We start from the raw sequence: 22,967 nt of genomic DNA, 5'->3' as shown, positions 1-22,967 counted from the left end.
GAGGCATACAGGCTCACTCACTTTTTTAAATGTTCCGCTGCCGTGTGAGTGCTGCGCAGCTTAGGAGTAGTGACTCTGCGATGGGTGGATATGTACCTGGGTAGGGTACAGTACTGGAAGAGACAAGTACTATAAAGTGCATTTGTGGATAGTTCATGAACTGGGTGTAAGTATGCCAGCAAGGAATGCAGTGTATGAGACATATAGTGTTGTGCAGTGTGAGCGCAATGAAACCATGTGCTGGATATATGTGTGCCTGACTGAAGTACAACACATTAAGAGTGAAATGTTGTGCAGCTCACATTGTGAGTGCGTGTGCTGGCAGTGAACAGGCTTGATTTACAGAGGTAAACGTAGACTTTTGTGTAAGTTTACTATGTTTTTCGTATTCATGAACTGTGTGTTTAATGTTATTAATAGTGATGTTATGACTGCGGAGAAACCGACCATAAAAACATAGACCAATTCTATCTTTTTATGTGCAGGGTCTCTACACACAAAAGTGTAAGGTAACCTTTCTGAATCAGGCCCTGTGTGTCTACAAATAGCATCCCGTGGTATAGTATAGAAAAGCTCTAGTGCTCGCAGATTGAATGTGTGTACTAAATGAATATGTACTTCTAATGGTACAATGCATGGAGGTAACTGCAGGATAGTAAGTGTGCTGTGAATGTGTGCTAAGTAAGTGTGCCTGCATTGATACCTTATACAGAGGACCCTGGGTGCCTTTTTGGGAAGCCCGGGCCATTGTGGAGAATACATGAGAAGCAGAGGAATCCCCCTGATAGATTTGTGTATTGCTGCATTCCTTTGAGCTGGGTGGGACACATTGGAGGAAGGGAGATAGAGACTCTCCTTTTACACTACAAACAATTGCTTTTTTAATTTAGTGATAGATCACAAGGCAAGGGCCTGGGCACACCTCAGGAAGGAGATGGGGATGATAAGGGAATCATAAAGAGTAGGACTGGGAGCCAAGGATTAACCTTTTGATGCGCATATCACTGTGGCTGACATCCAGATGTGAACTCTGGTCACTCCCATGAATTGTGTTGTGGGTCAATCAGCTTCAGAGTTTTTCCTGCTGTGACAGACATCCTATCAAGGGGAAGGGAGAAAAAGAGAAGTGGACACTTCAAAAGGAGCAGAATCCCAACATAAAACTACAAAGTCGCAGACCCTGAATAACATTAATGTGTCTGGAAATAAACTATAAGAAGGGCAGGTTGAGACCCCAACATTTATTTATCATCTGTTAGGCAGCCAAACAGGCTGCGAGAGAGGGGGGAGGTCTGCAAGATTTCTGTCTGTGATCAGAATTGGGGGGGAAACCTCCGGGTAACAGTGCGCTCTAAAAATGTCAAAAATAAATAAATAAATAAAATAAATAAAAGGCCTGCTAGTGTACCTGCTAGGTAAAGGGACATCACCAAGACCACTTGACCTGAAGCTTGGAGCACCAGCGCCTGCCTGCCTGCCAAGACGAGTATGACCAGTGAAGAAAGAAGAACATTAGAGAGAGTGTGGTCCAGCGGGATGCCCTGCTGAGAGGACTCCCTGAAGTGTGAGGAAATGGCTGTGCACTGATCAGGGCGGTGCCCATGTGCAGTGTCGGTTCAGCGCCTTGTATGCTAGGAGAGGGCTGCAATGGACTGAGCCATGTGCTGAGCACCGTGCGGCTCTTGCTGCACCCATAATACTGCACTGGCCCTGAATGCCAGGAGGGGCCACCGGTAAAGTTGCTGCAGCAGGAATGCTGTGACTCATAGTCACCGTGGAGGAGGCGTTTATGCTGGAGGAGATTGTGTCCCATTTACCAAGTACCTCAGCAACCCCATATGGGAGAGGATGTGGCCTAACGGCAAGGACGGTCAACCTCGAAGCTGGGGGACCAGGTTTAAGTCTCAGCAGGGATGCTCAACATCCTGTGATTCTGGGCAAATCACTTAATCTACCCGTGCCTAACAAAAATTAATGCATCCATCTGTAATGCAACTGGTGCTCATGTAAAGTGCTCTGATACCTTTGGGTGTAGTTCGCAATATATAAAACGAAGACAGAAAAAAAAGCCAGGCAGGGTCGGTGACACCTACATTGCCAAGATATTTGTGCCATCACCTATAAAAAAAATTAGAATGCATTTGGCAGGTCAAGCCTGCATAATGAGATAACTGCCCCTGACTTACCACATCTTCATGAGCTGGGAGCTGCTCCAATACCTGGAGAAGCCAGCAGCTCTGCTCAAGAGGGAGAGCCAGTGCTGATAGGTGCTACAGTGTGTGCTGCAAGCAGCCCGAGTTTTCTGAGCATGGTCAGAACTGGTTGGTGCCCACATTGAGGACACCCCCCGCAAAGCTAAATTTTCTGGGAAAGAGGTTACACACGTGATTGACGCAGCTTCTACTCATTTTGCCTGTACACTTCTGACCATCTTGCCAGGCCAGGTTTCAGGCACCCCGCTCCCTACTGGGCGACCAGTAGCAGTATTGATTTTGCTTGCTAAATGCTGTATAGCAAGAAGTGGATGAAGGGCCCCACTTCCAAGTTATGAGGCTGGCTTAAAGATGTAATTCTATGCAGTGAAAAAGCCGGATCCATGCTACTCTTCAGCCACCAAAGTTGAGGCCAAATGACATTTGGGGACCTTTTAAAGATTATTTGATGCACTTTGAGGCTACAGCTAAGGTCCAAAATTATAATGTCTTATGTATACATGCTCAGCTGGCTATTCTGACTGGGGACTACTTCGTCTAGCCTGCTCATCTTGCTGCTTTGCAGCATAGTGTGTCCTGGTTGGAGGGGTGCCATCTGCACCTGAGAGAGAGTTTTAAGTACTATATCATCCACCCCAATTCCCACCCCCAGAGTCCTTGCCCACGCAGGAAGTGTCGTGCTACAGAATGTTATACCTTGCAAGGCAGTCCATTGCTAATAATGTAAAAGGTATTGAGTTTTGTCAGCGCTTGCCCGTGCCATTAATCACTACAATGTCATGTTTAAAAGCCTGCAATTATACTATCTAACTTTGACTTTAAGACAGTTAAAATATGGTTGTACTTTATGTAAAAAAACCATAATCACAAATTAAAATAAATTAACATGTATTGATATTAAATGAACTATAGTAAAAATGACAAAATAGTGAGAAATGTTTGTAAAATATATTCGATGTGACTTCATTTCCCTTCAGTTTCTGATAAAACATATGCTTTAAACATAGAGCTATCCATTATGTCATCTATATTTTCAGCTGATTCCCTGCATCTATCTATTCAACACTGTCTGCCACCGCACACTAAGCACACGCCTCCACGACGCAGGGATCCGAGACCAGGCCCTGGAATGGACCACCTACTTCCTCTCCGGCAGAACCCAGAGCGTCCGCCTCCCCCCATTCCGGTCCAAAGCCTCCAAGATCATCTGCGGCGTACCCCAGGGATCATCCCTCAGCCTGACACTGTTCAACAGCTACATGGCCCCGCTTGCACAAGTCGCCTGACAGCACAACCTCAACATAATCTCCTATGCCGATGACACTCAACTGATCCTCTCCCTCACTAAGGACCCCCTCACCGCCAAATCCAATCTCCATGAAGGAATGAAGGCCGTCGCCGACTGAACTCGGACAAAACGGAGGTCCTCATCCATGGCTCCAACCCTTCAGCCTGGGATGACCCCTGAGGGCCTTCAGCACTGGGAGCAGCCCCGACACCCACCGACCACGCACGCAACCTCGGAGTCATCCTCGACTCAACACTCTCCATGACCAAGCAAGTCAACGCAGTCTCCTCCTCCTGCTTCAACACCGCCCGCATGCTCCGCAAGATCTACAGGTGGATCCTGACAGATACAAGAAGAACAGTCACCCCGGCCCTTGTCAGTAGCAGACTCGACTATGGAAACGCCCTCTACGCGGGAGCCCCGGCCAAGCTCATCAAACGGCTGCAACGCATTCAAAACGCCTCTGCACGCCTGATCCTCGATGTACCACACCAGAGCCAACATCACCCCCCAACTGAGAAACCTGCACTGGCTCCCCATCAACAAGATGATTTCCTTCCAGCTCCTCATGCACGCACACAAGGCACTCCACAAGACCGACCCACTGTACCTCAACAGACGACTCTTCTTCTACATTCCCAACCGCCAGTTCCGTTCCGCCGACTTCGCCCTCGCCACCGTCCCTCGCATCCGAAGAACAACCACCGGCGGCAGATCCTTCTCCCACCTCGCGCCAAGACCTGGAACACCCTCCCACTGAGCCTACGACAGACCCAATACCTGCTGACCTTCAGGAAGCTACTCAAGACCTGGCTGCTCGACCAGTAGCGCCCCCCCTTTTTCCCCTAGCGCCTTGAGACCCTCACGGGTAAGTAGTACACTCTACAAATTCTCGATCTATCTATCTATCTATCTATCTATCTATCTATCTATCTATCTATCTATCTATCTATCTATCTATCTATCTATCTATTTATAATTTAGTCTATTAATCTAACTATCCCCTAATTATCACCTTTGCGAACAGCTGAGGGGCACTGCAAGGCCAAAAATCAATTTCTGCAAACTGAAAATCCTCCTGGCTCACTGTGAACCGCAGGAACGGGATATGTAAATGAGAACCCAGCTGGTCCAATGTCCCCATTCAGTCCCCTGGTTCCAGGACAAACAGGCTATGACTACATTGAGCATATTGAATTTGTCCTTCGGCACGCAGATGTTGAGGTGTGAAGAGGGCCAAGATCTAAAATAGCATAAAGGCCTCCGTCCTTCTTCAGCACAAGGAATAGTGGGAGTAAAACTAAGTTCCTACTTCTAAGGCCAGAACCCTCTCTGTGGCCCCTATGGCGAACGGGTAGGCATTTCCTGTTGATGATGGAAAGGAAGTCCTTAGTCAACCTTCCTGATGGTGGTGGATCATGCAGAGGAGTAGAAAGAAATAGGAGGACATAGCCTGGATAGACAACTTGGAGGAACCACTTATCTGAAGCGATTGCCTGGAGGACATATTGAATCCTGCCTCTGACAGGTTGGCTATGTTCCAGCAAGAGAACACTAAAGTAGTTATGCGTCTGCGGCTACTGGAAAGGCCGGGGACTGAGCTACAAGTTGCCACTGCTGTCCTGAATATTGTCTTTGAGAACTGCGGGCTCAGGAATGAAAGGGTGTCAAGTAGGATCGGAAAACTATTTTTAAAGAAGCATTTGCAATGAAATAGGTCTTGCATTTATGCAAGTTTAAGCCATTTGTATTGTAAATGACAATGTGTTTTATTTATGTTTCGAAAACCAAAACATAAATAAAAGGCAATGTCATTTACAATGCTAATAGCTCAAACTAGGGTAAATGCGAAACCTGTTGCATTGCAAATGCTTGTTTCCATTTAAATATATGCCTGCAGTAGCATAATAGGCAAAGACATTTCTTTCACGAAGGAAAGGGTGCAGGACCAGGGACACCTAATAATAGCCTCTCGTACTGCGCCTTTTTCTCTGTGAAAGGAATTTCTTTGTTTATTATGCTACTGGTGGCATACTTTGGAATGTAAAACAATAAACAATTTACATAACTGTTTGTCAAAGTTGCATTAATATTTATACGTTTTATCGGTCTTCTTTTTTGGGCAATGTTCTATTGGCGTTGCAGATGCTAATAATTTCTTTCGTTTCAAAGTATGCCATCAGTAGCATAATACGCAAAGAAATTTCTTTCACGAAGGAAAGGGCGCAGTACCACAGGCTGTTACTAGGTCCTGGGACACCTATAAAAGAAATTAAATTCTAGGGACACCTATTAACAGCCTGTGGTAGGGAAACCTAGTAACAGCCTGTGGTAGTGCGCCCTTTTCTTCGTGACAGGAATTTCTTTGTTTATTACGCTACTGTTGCCATACTTTGAAACTAATTTGAATAATTTGAAGAAGGGCGCCATGCCCGAAACGCGTTGACTGAGCACTACCGCGGAAAACAGTGTGGGTCCGCCGCAATATATTTTTTTGCGGCAATGGAGCAGGTGATGCTACGGAAAGTGGGGACAGCTCTGCAACACACTGAATATCCCTTTTTTTACAAACTTATGAGCGAGATGACGGCGACGACCAACTTGGCGGTGATGTTACACTACCAGTCCCATCATGCATTTTGGCAGTATACCTGATATGGTGTCATGAAAATAATAGCCTCTTTCTGTACCTTTCTTCCTCTGTCTTCCTCTTCCTCTGAGCTTCTGTTGCCTCTTTCTTTAACTCTTTTGCTTCTTCCTTCACCTTTCATCTACTTTTTGCATCTTTCTTCCTCATTCTATACCTCTCTTGCTTTTTTTGCATCTCTCATGCTTCTTTCTGGACCTCTCTTGCTTCATTATATACCCCTCCTGCTTCTTTTCCACCATTCCTCCTCTTTCTGTACCTTTCTTCCTCTTTCTGCACTTCTCTTGCTTCTTGCTGTACCTCTCTTGCCTCTTTCTGCAACCTCTCTTGCCTCTTTCTGCACCTATCTTGCTTCTTTGTACACCTCTCAACCACTTTCTGCATTTCTCTTGCTTCTTTCTGCACCTCTCTTCCTCTTTCTGTACCTTTCTTCCTCTTTCTACACTTCTCATGCTTCTTTCTGCACCTCACTCACTTCTTTCTTCACCTCTTTTGCTTCTTTCTACACGTCTCTAGCCTCTTTCTGCTTCTTTTGTCCTCTTCCTGCACCTTTCGTCCTCTTTTTGCACATTTCTTCCTATTTTTCCATCTTTCTTGCTTCTTTCTGCACCTCTTTCTGCACCTCTATTGCCTCTTTCTCCACATTTCTTCTTCTTTCTGCAAATCTTTTGCTTCTCTCTGTACTTCTCTAGCCTCTTTCTACACCTCTCTTGCTTCTTTCTGCACCTTTCTTCCTCTTTCTGCAGTTCTCCTGCCTCTTTCTGTACATCTCTTGCTTCTTTCTGCATCTTTCTTGCTTCTTTCTGCATGTTTCTTCCTCTTTTTATACTTCCCTTGCTTCTTACTGCACCTCTCCTGCTTCTTTCTACACCTCGATCTTCTTTCTGTATCTATCTTGCCTCTTTCTGCGGCTCAGTTGCTTCTTTCTGCACCTCACTCTCTTCTTTCTGCACTTTTATTGCTCCTTTCTGCACTCCTTTTGCCGCTCTCTGTACTTCTCTTGCATTTTGCTGCATCTTTCTGCAATTTTGTTCTTCTTTCTGCACTTCTCGTGTCTCTTTCTCTGCTCCTCATGCCTCTTTCTGCACTTCTCTTGCCTCTCTCTGTACCTCTCTTGCTTCTTTCTGTACCTTTCTTCTTCTTTCTGCACCTCTCTTGCTTCTTTCTGCACCTTTCTTCCTTTTTTTGCACCTTTCTTCCTCTTTCTGTACTTCTCTTACCTCTTTCTTTACCTCTTACCTCTTTTGCACCTCTCTTGCCTCTTTCTGCACCTCTCTTGCCTCTTTCCACACTTTACTTGCCTCTTTCTGCATCCCCGTTGCTTCTTTCTGCACTTCTTTTGCCTCTTTCTGCACCTCCCTTGCTTCTTTCTGCACATTTCTTCCTTTTTCTGCACCTCTCGTGCTTCTTTCTTCACTTTTCTTTCCTATTGCTGCAATTCTCTTACTTCTTTCTGCACCTCTCTTGCTTCTCTCTGCACCTCTATTGCCTCTTTATGCACCTCACTTCCCTCTTTCTGCACCTCTCTTGCTTCTTTCTGCACCTTTCTTCCTTTTTCTGTACCTTTCTTCCTCTTTCTGTACTCCTCTTATCTCTTTCTTCAACTCTTGCCTCTTTTGCACCTCTCTTGCCTCTTTCTGTACCTCTCTTGCCTCTTTCCACACTTTACTTGCCTCTTTCTGCATCCCGGTTGCTTCTTTCTGCACTTCTCTTCCCTCTTTCTGCACCTCTCTTGCTTCTTTCTGCACATTTCTTCCTTTTTCTGCACTTTTTTGCTTCTTTCTTCACTTTTCTTTCCTCTTTCTGCAATTCTCTTGCTTCTTTCTGCACCTCTCTTGCTTCTCTCTGCACCTCTCTTGCCTCTTTCTGCACCTCACTTACCTCTTTCTATACCTCACTTGCCTCTTTCTGCACCTCACTCTCTTCTTTTTGCACCTCTCTTGTTTCTTTCTGCACTTTTCTTGCCTCCATATGCAATTTTCTTGCCTCTTTCCGTACCTTTTGTCCTCTTTCTGTACCTTTCTTCCTCTCTCTGCACCTCTCTTGCTTTTTTCTGCACCTCTCTTGCTTCTTTCGGCACTTCTCTTGCCTCTTTCTTCACAATCTCTTGTTTTGTTCTGTACTGCTGTTGCCTCTTTAATCCTCTCTTGCTTCTTTCTACACCCTTCTTGCCCCTTTCTGTACCTCTCTTGCCTCTTTCAGTGCCTATCTTGCCTCTCTATGTACTTCTCTTGCCTCTTTCTGCACTTCTGTTGCTTCTTTCTTTACCTCTCCTGCCTCTTTCAGTACATTTCTTCTTTTTGCACCTCTCTAGCTTCTTTCTGCACTTCTCTTGTTTCTTTCTGTACTTCTCTTGCTTCTTTCTGCACCTCTCTTGACTCTTTCTGCACCTCACTTGCCTCTTTCTGTACCTCACTTGCCTCTTTCTGCACCTCGCTTGCTTCTTTCTGCACTTCTCTTGCCTCTTTCTTCACAATCTCTTGTTTCGCTCTGTACTGCTCTTGCCTCTTTCTAAACCTCTCTTACTTCTTTCTACACCCTTCTTGCCCCCTTCTGCAACTCTCTTGCCTCTTTCTGTGCATATCTTGCTTCTTTATGTACTTCTCTTGCCTTTTTCTGCACTTCTGTTGCTTCTTTCTTTACCTCTCTTCCATTTTTCTGTACATTTCTTCTTTTTGCACCTCTCTAGCTTCTTTCTTCACTTTTCTTTCCTCTTTCTGCAATTCTCTTGCCTCTTTCTGTATCTCTCTTGCTTCTCTCTGCACCTTTCTTGATTCTTTCTGCACCTTTCTTCCTTTTCCTGCACCTTTCTTCCTCTTTCTGTACTCCTGCTACCTCTTTCTTCACCTCTTGCCTTTTTTGCACCTCTCTTGCCTCTTTCTGTACCTCTCTTGCCTCTTTCCACACTTTACTTGCCTCTTTCTGCATCCCGGTTGCTTCTTTCTGCACAACTCTCTTGCCTCTTTCTGCACCTCTCTTGCTACTTTCTGCACATTTCTTCATTTTTCTGCACCTCTTTTGCTTCTTTCTTCACTTTTCTTTCCTCTTTCTGCAATTCTCTTGCTTCTTTCTGCACCTCTCTTGCTTCTCTCTGCACCTCTCTTGCCTCTTTCTGCACCTCACTTACCTCTTTCTATACCTCACTTGCCTCTTTCTGCACCTCACTCTCTTCTTTTTGCACCTCTCTTGTTTCTTTCTGCACTTTTCTTGCCTCCATATGCAATTTTCTTGCCTCTTTCCGTACCTTTTGTCCTCTTTCTGTACCTTTCTTCCTCTCTCTGCACCTCTCTTGCTTTTTTCTGCACCTCTCTTGCTTCTTTCGGCACTTCTCTTGCCTCTTTCTTCACAATCTCTTGTTTTGTTCTGTACTGCTCTTGCCTCTTACTAATCCTCTCTTGCTTCTTTCTACACCCTTCTTGCCCCTTTCTGTACCTCTCTTGCCTCTTTCAGTGCCTATCTTGCCTCTCTATGTACTTCTCTTGCCTCTTTCTGCACTTCTGTTGCTTCTTTCTTTACCTCTCCTGCCTCTTTCAGTACATTTCTTCTTTTTGCACCTCTCTAGCTTCTTTCTGCACTTCTCTTGTTTCTTTCTGTACTTCTCTTGCTTCTTTCTGCACCTCTCTTGACTCTTTCTGCACCTCACTTGCCTCTTTCTGTACCTCACTTGCCTCTTTCTGCACCTCGTTTGCTTCTTTCTGCACTTCTCTTGCCTCTTTCTTCACAATCTCTTGTTTCGCTCTGTACTGCTCTTGCCTCTTTCTAAACCTCTCTTACTTCTTTCTACACCCTTCTTGCCCCCTTCTGCAACTCTCTTGCCTCTTTCTGTGCATATCTTGCTTCTTTATGTACTTCTCTTGCCTTTTTCTGCACTTCTGTTGCTTCTTTCTTTACCTCTCTTCCATTTTTCTGTACATTTCTTCTTTTTGCACCTCTCTAGCTTCTTTCTTCACTTTTCTTTCCTCTTTCTGCAATTCTCTTGCCTCTTTCTGTATCTATCTTGCTTCTCTCTGCACCTTTCTTGATTCTTTCTGCACCTTTCTTCCTTTTCCTGCACCTTTCTTCCTCTTTCTGTACTCCTGCTACCTCTTTCTTCACCTCTTGCCTTTTTTGCACCTCTCTTGCCTCTTTCTGTACCTCTCTTGCCTCTTTCCACACTTTACTTGCCTCTTTCTGCATCCCGGTTGCTTCTTTCTGCACAACTCTCTTGCCTCTTTCTGCACCTCTCTTGCTTCTTTCTGCATATTTCTTCCTTTTTCTGCACCTCTTTTGCTTCTTTCTTCACTTTTCTTTCCTCTTTCTGCACCTCTCTTGCTTCTCTCTGCACCTTCCTTGCCTCTTTCTGCACCTCACTTCCCTCTTTCTGTACCTCACTTGCCTCTTTCTGCACCTCACTCTCTTTTTTTGCACCTCTCTTGTTTCTTTCTGCACTTTTCTTGCCTCCATATGCAATTTTCTTGCCTCTTTCTGTACATTTTGTCCTCTTTCTGTACCTTTCTTCCTCTCTCCGCACCTCTCTTGCTTTTTCTGCACCTCTCTTGCTTCTTTCTGTACTTCTCATGCCTCTTTCTTCACAATCTCTTGTTTCGTTCTGTACTGCTCTTGCCTCTTTCTAAACCTCTCTTGCTTCTTTCTACACCCTTCTTGCCCCTTTCTGCACCTCTCTTGCCTCTTTCAGTGCCTATTTTTCCTCTTTATGTACTTCTCTTGCCTCTTTCTGCACTTCTGTTGCTTCTTTCTTTACCTCTCTTGCCTCTTTCTGTACATTTCTTCTTTTTGCACCTTTCTAGTTTCTTTCTGCACTTCTCTTGTTTCTTTCTGTACTTCTCTTGCTTCTTTCTGCACCTCTCTTGACTCTTTCTGCACCTCACTTGCCTCTTTCTGTACCTCACTTGCCTCTTTCAGCACCTCTCTTGCTTCTTTCTGCACTTCTCTTGCCTCTTTCTTCACAATCTCTTGTTTCATTCTGTACTGCTCTTGCCTCTTTCTAAACCTCTCTTGCTTCTTTCTACACCCTTCTTGCCCCCTTCTGCAACTCTCTTGCCTCTTTCTGTGCATATCTTGCCTCTTTATGTACTTCTCTTGCCTCTTTCTGCACTTCTGTTGCTTCTTTCTTTACCTCTCTTCCCTTTTTCTATACATTTCTTCTTTTTGCACCTCTCTAGCTTCTTTCTGCACTTCTCTTGTTTCTTTCTGTACTTTTCTTGCTTCTTTCTGCACCTCTCTTACCTCTTTCTGCACCTCACTTGCTTCTTTCTGCAACTCTCTTGCTTCTTTCTGCACTTCTCTTGCCTCTTTCTGTGCAATCTCTTGTTTCTTTCTGTATTTCTCTTGCATCTTTCTGAACCTCTCTTGCTTCTTACTATACTTCTCTTGCCTCTTTCTGTACTTTTCTTGACTCTTTACGTACCTTTCTTCCTCTATCTGCACCTTTCTTCCTATTTCTGTACTTCTCTAGCCTCTTTCTGCACCTCTCTAGCTTCTTTCTGCACTTCTCTTGTTTCGTTCTGTACTTCTCTTGCTTCTTTCTGAACCTCTCTTGCTTCTTTTTGCACCCCTCTTTCCACTTTCTGCTCCTCTCTTGCCTCTTTCTACACCACTGTTGCTGCTCTCTGTATATCTCTTGCCCCTTTCTGCACCTATCTTACCTCTTTCTGTACATTTCTTCCTCTTTCTGCACCTTTCATGCTTCTTTCTGTACTTCTATTGCCTCTTTATGCACTTCTCTTGCTTCTTTCTACACCTTTCTTGCTTCTTTCTGCACTTGTCTTTCTTCTTCCTGCACCTGTCATTTCTTCCTCTTTCTGCACCTGTCATTTCTTCCTCTTTCTGCACCTGTCTTGCTTCTTTCTTCTCTACTATTGCCTCTTTCTGCACTTTTTTTGCTTCTTTCCGCACCTTTCTTGCTTCTTTCTGCACTGGTCTTGTTTCTTTCTGCACCTCACTTGCCTCGTTCCGTACCAAACTTTCCTGTTTCTGCACCTCACTCTCTTCTATCTGTACTGCTCTTGCTTCTTTCTGCACATCTCTTGCCTCTTTCTTTAGTTCTCTTGCCTCTTTCCGTACCTTTCGGTCTCTTTCTGCACTTTTCTTCTTCTTTCCGCACCTCATTTGCTTCTTTCTGCATGTCTCCCTCCTATTACTGCGCATATCTTGCCTCTTTCTGTATATTTCTTCCTCTTTCTGCACCTTTCTTGCTTATTGCTGCACTTCGATTGCCTCTTTCTGCACCTCTCCTGCTTCTTTTTGCACTTATATTTCTGCACCTTTTGGCCTTCCTCTGCACCTCACTTGCCTCTTTCTGTACCTCACTTGCCTCTTTCTGCACCTCACTCTTCTTTCTGTACCTCATTTGCTTCTTTCTGCACATCTCCCTCCTATTACTGTGCCTATCTTGCCTCTTTCTGTATATTTCTTCCTCTTTCTGCACCTTTTTTGCTTATTGCTGCACTTCGATTGCCTCTTTCTGAACTTCTCTTGCTTCTTTCTGCACCTCTCCTGCTTCTTTCCGCACTTCTCTTTCTGTACCTTTTGGCCTTCCTCTCCTGCTTCTTTCTGCACCTGTCATTTCTTCCTCTACATCTGTCTTGTTTCTTTCTGCACCTCACTTGCCTCTTTCTGTACCTCACTTGCCTCTTTCTGTACCTCTCTTGCTTCTTTCTGCACTTCTCCTGCCTCTTTCTTTACTTCCCTTGCCTCTTTCTGCACCTTTTGGCCTCTTTCTGTACCTTTCTTTTTCTTTCTGCACTCTCTTTCTTCTTTCTGCAACTCTCCTGCTTCTTTCTGCACCTCTCTTGCTTCTTTCTGCACCTGTCTTGTTTCTTTCTTCACCTCACTTGCCTCTTTCTATACCTAACATGCCTCTTTGTGTACCTCACATGCCTCTTTCCGTATCCCACTCTCTTCGTTCTGCACCTCTCGTGCTTCTTTCTGCACTTCTCTTGCCTCTTTCTTCTTTTCTCTTGCCTCTTTCTGTACCTTTTGGTTTCTTTCAGTACCTTTCTTCTTTCAGCACCTCTCTTGCTTCTTTCTGCACCTTTCTTGCTTCTTTCTGCATGTCTCTTGTTTTTTTTGTACTTCACTTGCTTCATTTTGAACTTCTCTTGTTTTGTTCTACACCCCTCTTGCCTTTTTCTGCACCTCTCTTGCCTCTTTCTGCACCTCTCTTGCCTCTTTCTATACTTCTCTTACCTCGTTCTATACCCCTGTTGCTTCTTTTGAACTTCTCTTGTCTCTTTCTGAACCTCTCTTGCTTCTTTGTGCACAATTCGTCTTTTCTCTGCACCTCTTACTTCTTTCTGCACCTCTTTTGCTTTTTTCTTTACCTCTCTTGCCTCTTTCTGTACCTCACTTGCCTCTTTCTACACGTCACTCACTTCTTTCTAAACCACTTTTTTGCCTCTTTTTGCATTCTCTTGCCTCTTTCTGTATCTTTCGTCCTCTTTCTGCACCTTTCTCGCTTCTTACTGCATCTCTCTTACTTCTTTCTGCACTTCTCTTGCCTCTTTCTTCACCTTTCTGCCTCTTTCTGAACTTTTCTTGCCTCTTTCTGCACTTCTCTTGCTTCTTTCTGTACCTTTCTTCCACTTTCTGTACTTCTCTTTCCTCTTTACAGGGACCTTTTAATTAGGAATCAGCATTAAAAAATCCTTAGAAATGTACTGGAAAAAGACAGGTTTCAGGGACGCTACAGTTAGAAATTAGCATTTAAAAAACCTTAGCTATTCACTGAAAGAACCACAGGTTACAGGAACGTTACAGTTAGGCTGACATTTCCCTAGTAAAAAAACAAATGCTGATGTTATAGCTGAGCTAACTATAACTCGTGCCCTAGCAAGGCTAATGACATCACATATTACATCACTGATCACCTTATCCACATAATCTCTGATTCACCTACTCACACCCCAATATAACCTTTCATACACCCACCTCAACTTTTAGACTACCATTCTTGAAATCATTTGCACACCAATACCAGTACATAAATACCCACTCACTGATTCATAGGTCTAGATACACATCCACTCACTCACCCGAACAGGCAGTCACACAGCCAGTCACTTACCAATACAGCCACTCATATTTCCACTCATATACCCATACAGCCACTCACATACTGTCAGACACCCACAGAGCTACACAAACATCTACTCACTCACCCAAACACTCAATCACACAGCCACTTACTCACCCATACTGAAGCACACACACACTCACTACTCTAACAGCTACTAACAAATTCTTGCTCTGCTATACAGTCGCTGACACAAGAATACACTCACCCTACAGCCAGTCTCACATACAATAACTCACACATACAGCCACTTATATACTCCAACACTCATATATACTGCCTTTCACATATGCAGGTACTCACCCATATACCACTGAGACATCCATTCACTCACCAACACAGCCATATGCACACGCATTCAACCATACAGTCCCTCACAGATGCACTCATGAACCCATACACTTAGGGATTCACCCATTCAAATATCCATGCAGCCCCCTCACCCACCCACACAGATACCTCAGGCACCAATACAGGTACTCAAACAACTAATCAATAAACCATATAGACACTCATGTACCCAGTCACCATCCCATGCAGCCACTTACACACCAACTGACAGACTGATATACACATTCACGCAGATTGGTCACTCACCCATCCATTCACTAAGACACATTTAATCATTCATTTATACAGTCAGTCACGCACCCACTAAATCATCCATACAGACACTCACACCCACTCATTCTTCTAATACACCTTGGCGTATATATATATATATAAATATATATATATATCCTGCAGTGTATTGTACTCCAAGGTATTGGAATTACCTCAGTCCGCCTCTATGAGTGAGCAATGCAAGGGCTGCTGTGTTTACAGTTCGTGACTGCACATGGAGCAGGACACATTGTTGTCCTGTTCACGGCCCGGCGGACACTTATTTCATTGAGGCTGGGATGTTAAGGGGACTCAGGGAAGCGGCTTCTATGGACATCAAGGCCATTTTAAACCATACACTCTGCGTCCAGCCCTGCGCAGCAAGCATAAATCTAGACTGATTTTGATTGCACCCCCACACATTATCCGTGACAGCAAGGTGATTCCTGGGAGTTGTGGTATTCACACTACTCCCGCGGCTATTTGGTCACGTGATGGGGAGGTGCCAAAGGTCCCGCTTATGGGAGTGTGCAGGACTATTAAGGACTCAGGTGGGGCAGCACCTTGATTTCACAGCGGCATCCGACGAAGGCTCAAGGGAGCCGAAATGCATCATGCCATATGCTGTTCCATTAAAGCGGCTCCAATGAATTCCCCTGTGTGGCCTCTACCTTTCGTGATTGGAGGGGTTTTGGGCATATTTTCACGTCGGCCAGATGCGTGTTTAGAGGCCCCATCCTGCAAGCTGGCTGAGGTACAACTGGTTTCTTCTCCTGCAGTGTTTTGTACTCCAAGGTATTGGAATTACCTCAGCCCGCCTCTACGAGTGAGCAATGCTAGGGCTGCTGTGTTTACAGTTCGTGACTGCACGAGGAGCAGGACACATTGTTCTCCTGTTCACGGCCCGGCGGACACTTATTTCATTGAGGCTGGGATGTTAAGGGGACTCAGGGAAGCGGCTTCTATGGACATCAAGGCCATTTTAAACCGGACACTCTGCGTCCAGCCCTGCGCAGCAAGCTTACATCTGGACTGATTTTGATTCCACCCCCACACATTATCCGTGACAGCAAGGTGATTCCTGGGAGTTGAGGTATTCTCACATTTCTCCCGCAGCTATTTGGTCATGTGATGGGGAGGTTCCAAAGCTCCCGCCTATGGGAGTGTGCAGGACTATTAAGGACTCAGGTTGGGCAGCACCTTGATTTCACAGCGGCATCCGACGAAGGCTCAAGGGAGCCGAAATGCATCATGCCATATGCTGTTCCATTAAAGCTGCTCCAATGAATTACCCTGTGTGGCCTCTACCTTTCGTGATTGGAGGGGGTTTGGGCATATATATATATATATTTATATATATATATATATGGGACAGCTGTCTCAAACCGTGCCGAGTACCCGCTGCTGAGTGGTGACACAAGGGGAAGTTGTACAAATACGGCGGCATGTCAGCTATTGTGGCCGAATCCCCGTATTCAGTGAGAAACGCATTTGCACTATAAACTTGGCAAACACTATGTCGGCAGACGCACGTAAGGGGAGAGAGGTGGCAGCTCTTGAAGCTTTTGACGACTCCCCGGCTGGGAGGTCGATGGTGAACATTTCCGAGGAAGCAGGCGCTACTGGTGTTTCCGGTGTTCGTGAAAAGTTCAAAATTCTGGAAAAACTCCTCAAACGTGAACAGTCCAAGTGGTGGGAGCACCGCTCCCTGAGCAGGTATCTTGAGGTTAATCGGATTCCTCGGGGGCTAAGAGTCATGCTAGCCCCGAGTTACAAACATCTAGATCCAGAAATGCTCAAGGATTGGGCTGAATGGAGTTTAGACTCGTCTCGGCGCTTAGTGGTAATGTTGGTGTGTTATGCAGAAAGTGATCAGGTGAAAATTCAAAAACAAATTGACGAGATAAATGCTGAAATTGGGAGTTTGTGCACAGATAATGCGGACATCGCTTTGGAGTGTAAAAACACAGAGAGGCAATGCTGCTGAGAGTTCAGAAAGAGGAAGATGTAATTAGGAAACGGGAAACATTCAAATTCCAGCGAGACAAGATCGTTTATAATGAGGGCCGCATTTTTACATTCGCTCGCAAGTATGATGCCATCAAAGCAACAAAAGCATCAAGTTCTCTAACTGTGCCAAGTACCTCATTACTAATTGCACCATCACGTTCAAAGTCACCCGACAACTCAACCAACACAGACCTCAGTTCCAACATGGACAGTGGTTCTGAATCTGACGCATCCAGAGGGGCGCCGCGGCTGGGGTTTACCCGGTACACCCTGGCACAAGAATTGGAATGTATTCACCAGGACAGACCGGATACATTGCGCCCCAAAATACCACTTCAAACAAGAGTGCAAGCACCAAGCGACGAGAACGCAGGAAATGCAATAGAAGGCGCAAAACCCAAGAAAAAGAACTACAAACGGTGGAACGCCAACAAAAAAAAGTAAGCAATGTACCGAATATACTTGAAAATGGCTTGTCTGTGATTAATCTTACCTCCACTGCTCTTACTGACTTAGAGATTCAAATTTTGTCGATGGGCTTATCCTTTATTTAGTCCCCCGAGCGACTTCAACTACACTAACACAAGAATAGATCTTTTTAAATTTACGCGTAAGCTTAAGTTGCAGAAACACTTTGCTAATAGCAAGTTACATAACACAGTAGGAAGATCAGTTGCTACGTCAATAACTAGGGGGTTAGCGGTGAATGATATCCCTCTAATGCAGGATCTGGAGGCGTTGAGATCGGAACAATCCTCCTCTCAAAACACACAGGAGGAGCCAACTGCCCCTATTGGCAGGTTAACTAAATTCAAATCGCGTTCCACATTCACACCTGTAACGCCCTACGACAACATCGATATTTTTCATGATGCCACTATTAAAGAAGCCAAGACATTGCATGCAAAGACATTGAAGTCTAAACGATATAACCAAAGGTGCAACAATGATTATTATGAACTGGTCAAAAAAATTCAAAAGGACGGCAACATGATAGTCAGACAATCTGACAAAGGCGGAAACGTCGTGCTCTGGCCTAGACATTTTTATATGGAGGAGGCGCTCTTGCAACTAAATGGTTCAAACTGTTACAAGCACTGTGATGTAGGGGTGATGAGAAAAGTGCAATTTGATTTTTATTCCATGTTAATGGGTTGGCGGTCGAGTGGGCTCATTAGCATGGATGAGTTGAAATATCTAAAGAATGACCACCCAATCACTCCTGTTTTGTATCTTATCCCCAAAGTGCAAAAAAATGCTGTCAAACCGCCTGGAAGACCCATTATTTCGGCATGTGGGGGGTTGCTAGAGAATGCTACGACCTACATTGACTCATTCCTACAGGAATATGTTGCAGCACTTCCATCTTACATCCAAGATTCAAGTGACTTTTTGAGAAAAATCAATGATGTAAAGTGGGAAAAAGACTATTGGTTAATAACACTCGATGTAACATCGCTTTACACCAGTATTGTGCATGCAGACGGAATGAGAGCCATTCAATTTTACCTAGGCCAGCGCCCGATTGAGCTTGTTGAACACAACAAAATGTTGTTAACCATGACCAGTTTCTGTTTAAATCACAACTATTTTATGTTCCTCAACCAATATTACCAGCAGGTCAGGGGTGTAGCGACGGGGGCCTGTTTCTCTCCTAGTTATGCCTGTCTGCACATGGGCTACTGGGAGAGACAGGTCCGCCATGGTGATCACCATGATATCTGCACCCGCCATATCATAAGATAGTATAGGTACATCGATGATGTCCTGATGATTTGGCGTGGGTCTTATGAGGAGGCAATTAACTTTGTTGAAACCTTGAATTGCAATACGTTTAATTTGGCATTTACATCGCATCTCAGTCAGTTTCAGGCACACTTTCTGGACATCACGATTGAGGTCAATCAGGACAGGTTGGACACAAAACTGTACAGAAAGCCCACTGCGGGCAATACTGTACTGCATGCTGATAGCCATCACCCCCCGCACCTGATCAGAAGCATCCCCTATGGGGAGATGCTCAGAATCAGGCGCATTTGCAGTACAGATAACCAATGCAAAAAGGCGCAGGCAGCTAGTAAACAACGGTTTCTAGCCAGAGGGTACAAAGAGAGTCTAATTGACACAGCTATCAACAAAGCAAATGCCCTGTCCCGTAACGACGCTTTGATCTATAAAAAAGCTCAGAGATCCTCAGTAACCAAAATACCTCAACCAACAAGACTCATCTGGACCTACAACAGACAACACGGTGCACTAAGGAAGATAGTTAACAAACACTGGAATCTGATCAGGTCAGATCCAGTGATTGGTGATTACATGCCTAGCAAACCAGCGATCACTTTCAGGAAGGCGTATTCTATGCAGGATGCCTTAGTTAAATCGAGTCCTGAGGTGATCCCCCTAAAAACTGGATGGCCGCCAGCAAAGGTTTTAGAAAATGTTCCAGTTGCAAGGCATGTTTGCACGAAATTAATAAAACTGAGTTCCTAACTGCATTTTCCATGGTGCCCCGTAAAATTAACAAACAACTTACGTGCAAGAGCGAGTACGTGGTATATGTGCTGGAGTGTCCGTGTGGCCTGCAATACATTGGAAGTACCAAATTGCAAGTCCACAAGAGGATACTCCAGCACATAAGGGCCATCAATATAAATGATGCCACGTACCCAGTTGCCAGGCATTTTAAGGAGTACCACAATAACAACAGTGGACTCCTCAGGTTTTATGCCATAGACACGGTGGGTCCGTTGAGGAGAGGCGGTAACACGGAAGGTACCTTAAGAGCTTTGGAGACCAGATACATTTTAGAAATGGATAGCAAGACCCCTCATGGCCTCAACTCCACAGAGGATTTCTATACTTGTCTCTAGTCAGCAGTGTATGTCTTCCAAGTAGTTGCAACCATTCATGTTGTATGAGATATATTTTTTCACAGCTGCTTACCATGATAATATTTGTATTTTTTCATTGTTTCAACTATATATGTATTAACAGCTAGGTTGATCAGTGTGGTACAAATTAAATGAATATGCCTGGTTCATTCCTGTCGGAATATGTATCACGTTGTATAGATTATGCATAATCTATATGTAAGATTTCACCGTAATTGGTTTTAATCAGTATATATAATTTCACAGCAAATAATTTTTGTTTCTTTTATCACATATGTACAAAAAAATTGGCTGTCCGAGGTTCAATAAGTGTGTTAGGTAAACCCTGTGTTCAATATGGGGTTGGGTGGCTCTGAAATTGCTTAACATCAGCAGAGCCACTTGTGACTAGAAATAGGAAGATAAAGCAGGGGTAAAGGGATTAATTTCTTTAGCTCCATATGTCATGTATTTAAAGTACAGTAAACTGATATTAATGGTAATTGCGTATTTAAACACAATATCCCATGAATTAGTGTGTCAAAATCAATCGTATTGAATATAATAATTTTTTTTACATAAAATTATTAGCTTTTATCCTGGTATTTTATTACATAAAATATAGGTTTGGCACCTTTCACTATCATTATCAGATTATTACATGTATTTATACAGTGATTGTTGATAATGTTCTTGGGATTACCTCACTATTGCACTTTAAACAACATGTTTTCTATGTCCATTGTCAAAAGACACCTCTCATTACTGTGTCAGCCAATGAAATGTACTGTTATGTTTGCACTTGCACTTTAAATTCAGCTCACTTCTCTCATTGCGTCATGTGACCAAGGCCTCTGGGCAGGCCGAAACGTTATGCTGACGAGGTGTGCCTAATAAAAAAACTCACCTGCATCTTGGGTCTTCTGTTTCTCTTTCTGCCGCTGTTCCTGATTGTGGACGTGCTGCTGATTGGAACAAACAGGTATATATATATATATTCACTGAAAAAACCATAGGTTATAGACCATATATAGTTAGGAATTAGCATTTACAAAACCTTGAAAATTCACTGAAAAAACCATAGGTTATACACCATATATAGTTAGGAATTAGCATTTAAAAAACCTTATTTTACTCACACAAAACCATTGAAATTCCATATATAGTTAGTTGCACTAACTATATATCGCGCACCCGCAATCCACTGCTGATCATGTCACATATTACATCATTCATGACATGGTCAGTGACATCACTGATGACATCTCAAATGACATCACTGATGAGATCACTGATGACATCATCCAGTGACTGTGTGTTTCTGTAAAGTTTAAATATGTTTTACATATTGAAGAATGAGTAGATGTATAAGTGTCTGGACGAAGGATTTAGTAGGTGCATGACTGAATGTATGAGTGAGTGATTAAATGTGTCTCACTGAGTGCATGGGTTAGTGACTAAACTGTCTTAATTTGTGCATCATTATGTCTGTTGTTCTGTAAACTGCTGCATGTGTTGATCAGTAGCTATATGATTAACTATATGGGTTATTGATTGATTGTCCAAGTATTTGTATAGGAGACTGAGTGTGTGTGTGGCTGGCTGGGAGGTGTGTGACTCTGTGCAGATCAATGTGTACTTGTATCAATGATTGTATAAGAAAGTAAGTATGTGTTAGTATATGTTTGAAAATGTAAGGTGCTCTATGTTTAAATGTATAGACAAGAAAATGGAAGTGTGATTGATTGTTTACAGGACTGACTAGGTGTGTGAGTAACTCCATGGATGAGTGGCAGAGTGTAAGTGTCTGTATAGGTGTATGAGTGCATATGATAGTGTTGTAAAGATGAGTGATTGTATGTATGAATGATTGTATGGGTGAATGAGTGAATGTGTGTGTAGACGTAGGAATCAGTGAGTACGTATGTAGTAACTAGTATTGGTGTGTCAATGGTTTCAAAAATTATACTCTGTATTTAACACTGGGTGAAACAGAGGTTATATTAAAACGTGAGGAGATGCATTGTATTGTCACATGAATGATATCATCAGTGATGTGGTCATTGATGTCAAATGAGATGTCATCAGTGATCTCATCAGTGATGTCATTTGAGATGTCATCAGTGATGTCACTGACCATGTCATGAATGATGTAATATGTGACATGATCAGCAGTGGATTGCGGGTGCACGATATATAGTTAGTGCAACTAACTATATATGGAATTTCAATGGTTTTGTGTGAGTAAAATAAGGTTTTTTAAATGCTAATTCCTAACTATATATGGTGTATAACCTATGGTTTTTTCAGTGAATTTTCAAGGTTTTGTAAATGCTAATTCCTAACTATATATGGTCTATAACCTATGGTTTTTTCAGTGAATTTCAATGTTTTTTTAATAGCAAATATCATAAGCTGTCGAATGTCAAGTACGTGGTAAGTAAAAACATTTTCGTGTTTATGCACACTGATCTGCTTTGAATGCTGCCCCCCACCCCTCATTTCTATTAGGAGTACTCTCTCTTTGCAGATAGTGAAGGGTAGTTAACGCAGCCCTTTGCCCCCTTTGTAATCCGTCGTGCCTGCTTCTCTCTCCATTTGATTGATTGTTCTCTTTGGTTCATTCTCTATTTACAAACAAGCACAGAGTCGCAATACTCTGTTTAGTCTTTGCAGATAGCGAAAAATCGTGTAAAAAAACAAAAGGAATCGAGCAAAATCAGTAGGCCACTAATGGGATCTCTTTTTGACCTCGCTAAAATAGAAACATTAGGAACAACCTGTTGAAAATAGCAATGCGTATGTACATAAGCGGCGTTCATTTGTGTTCACAGTACCCCTTGTTGATTGTTTGAATCGAGCATTGAATTGTTCGAAGTTAATTCTCTTAAGGATCTTCTCTGCCTGCAAACGAGGAAGAATAGGAATATTCTCTCTCCCTTTGCAGATAGTGAAGGGTAGGTAACGCAAGCCTTTAACACGTCGTACCTATTTCATTCCTCATTGATTGATTGATTGTCCTAACATTGACTGTTTGGGAATTAGTTCTTTTTGGAGGTATTCCCTGTTTGCAAATAAACGTAGGAAAATCTTTGCAAGTAGTGAAAGGGTACGTAATGCGGACCTTTCTCCCCCGTTGTAATCTGTCATGCCTATCTACTCCCCACTGATTGATGCACCTGTTTCACCCGGACCATTTACTAGAGATACGTCATCTGGCCCGACCAGAGAGCACCCCTAGTGAAAAGGACATATGCAA

This window comes from Lissotriton helveticus, chromosome 6 (genome assembly GCF_964261635.1).
Source record: "Lissotriton helveticus chromosome 6, aLisHel1.1, whole genome shotgun sequence".
Lineage (NCBI taxonomy): Eukaryota > Metazoa > Chordata > Amphibia > Caudata > Salamandridae > Lissotriton > Lissotriton helveticus.
This window is presented reverse-complemented; position numbering follows the sequence as displayed.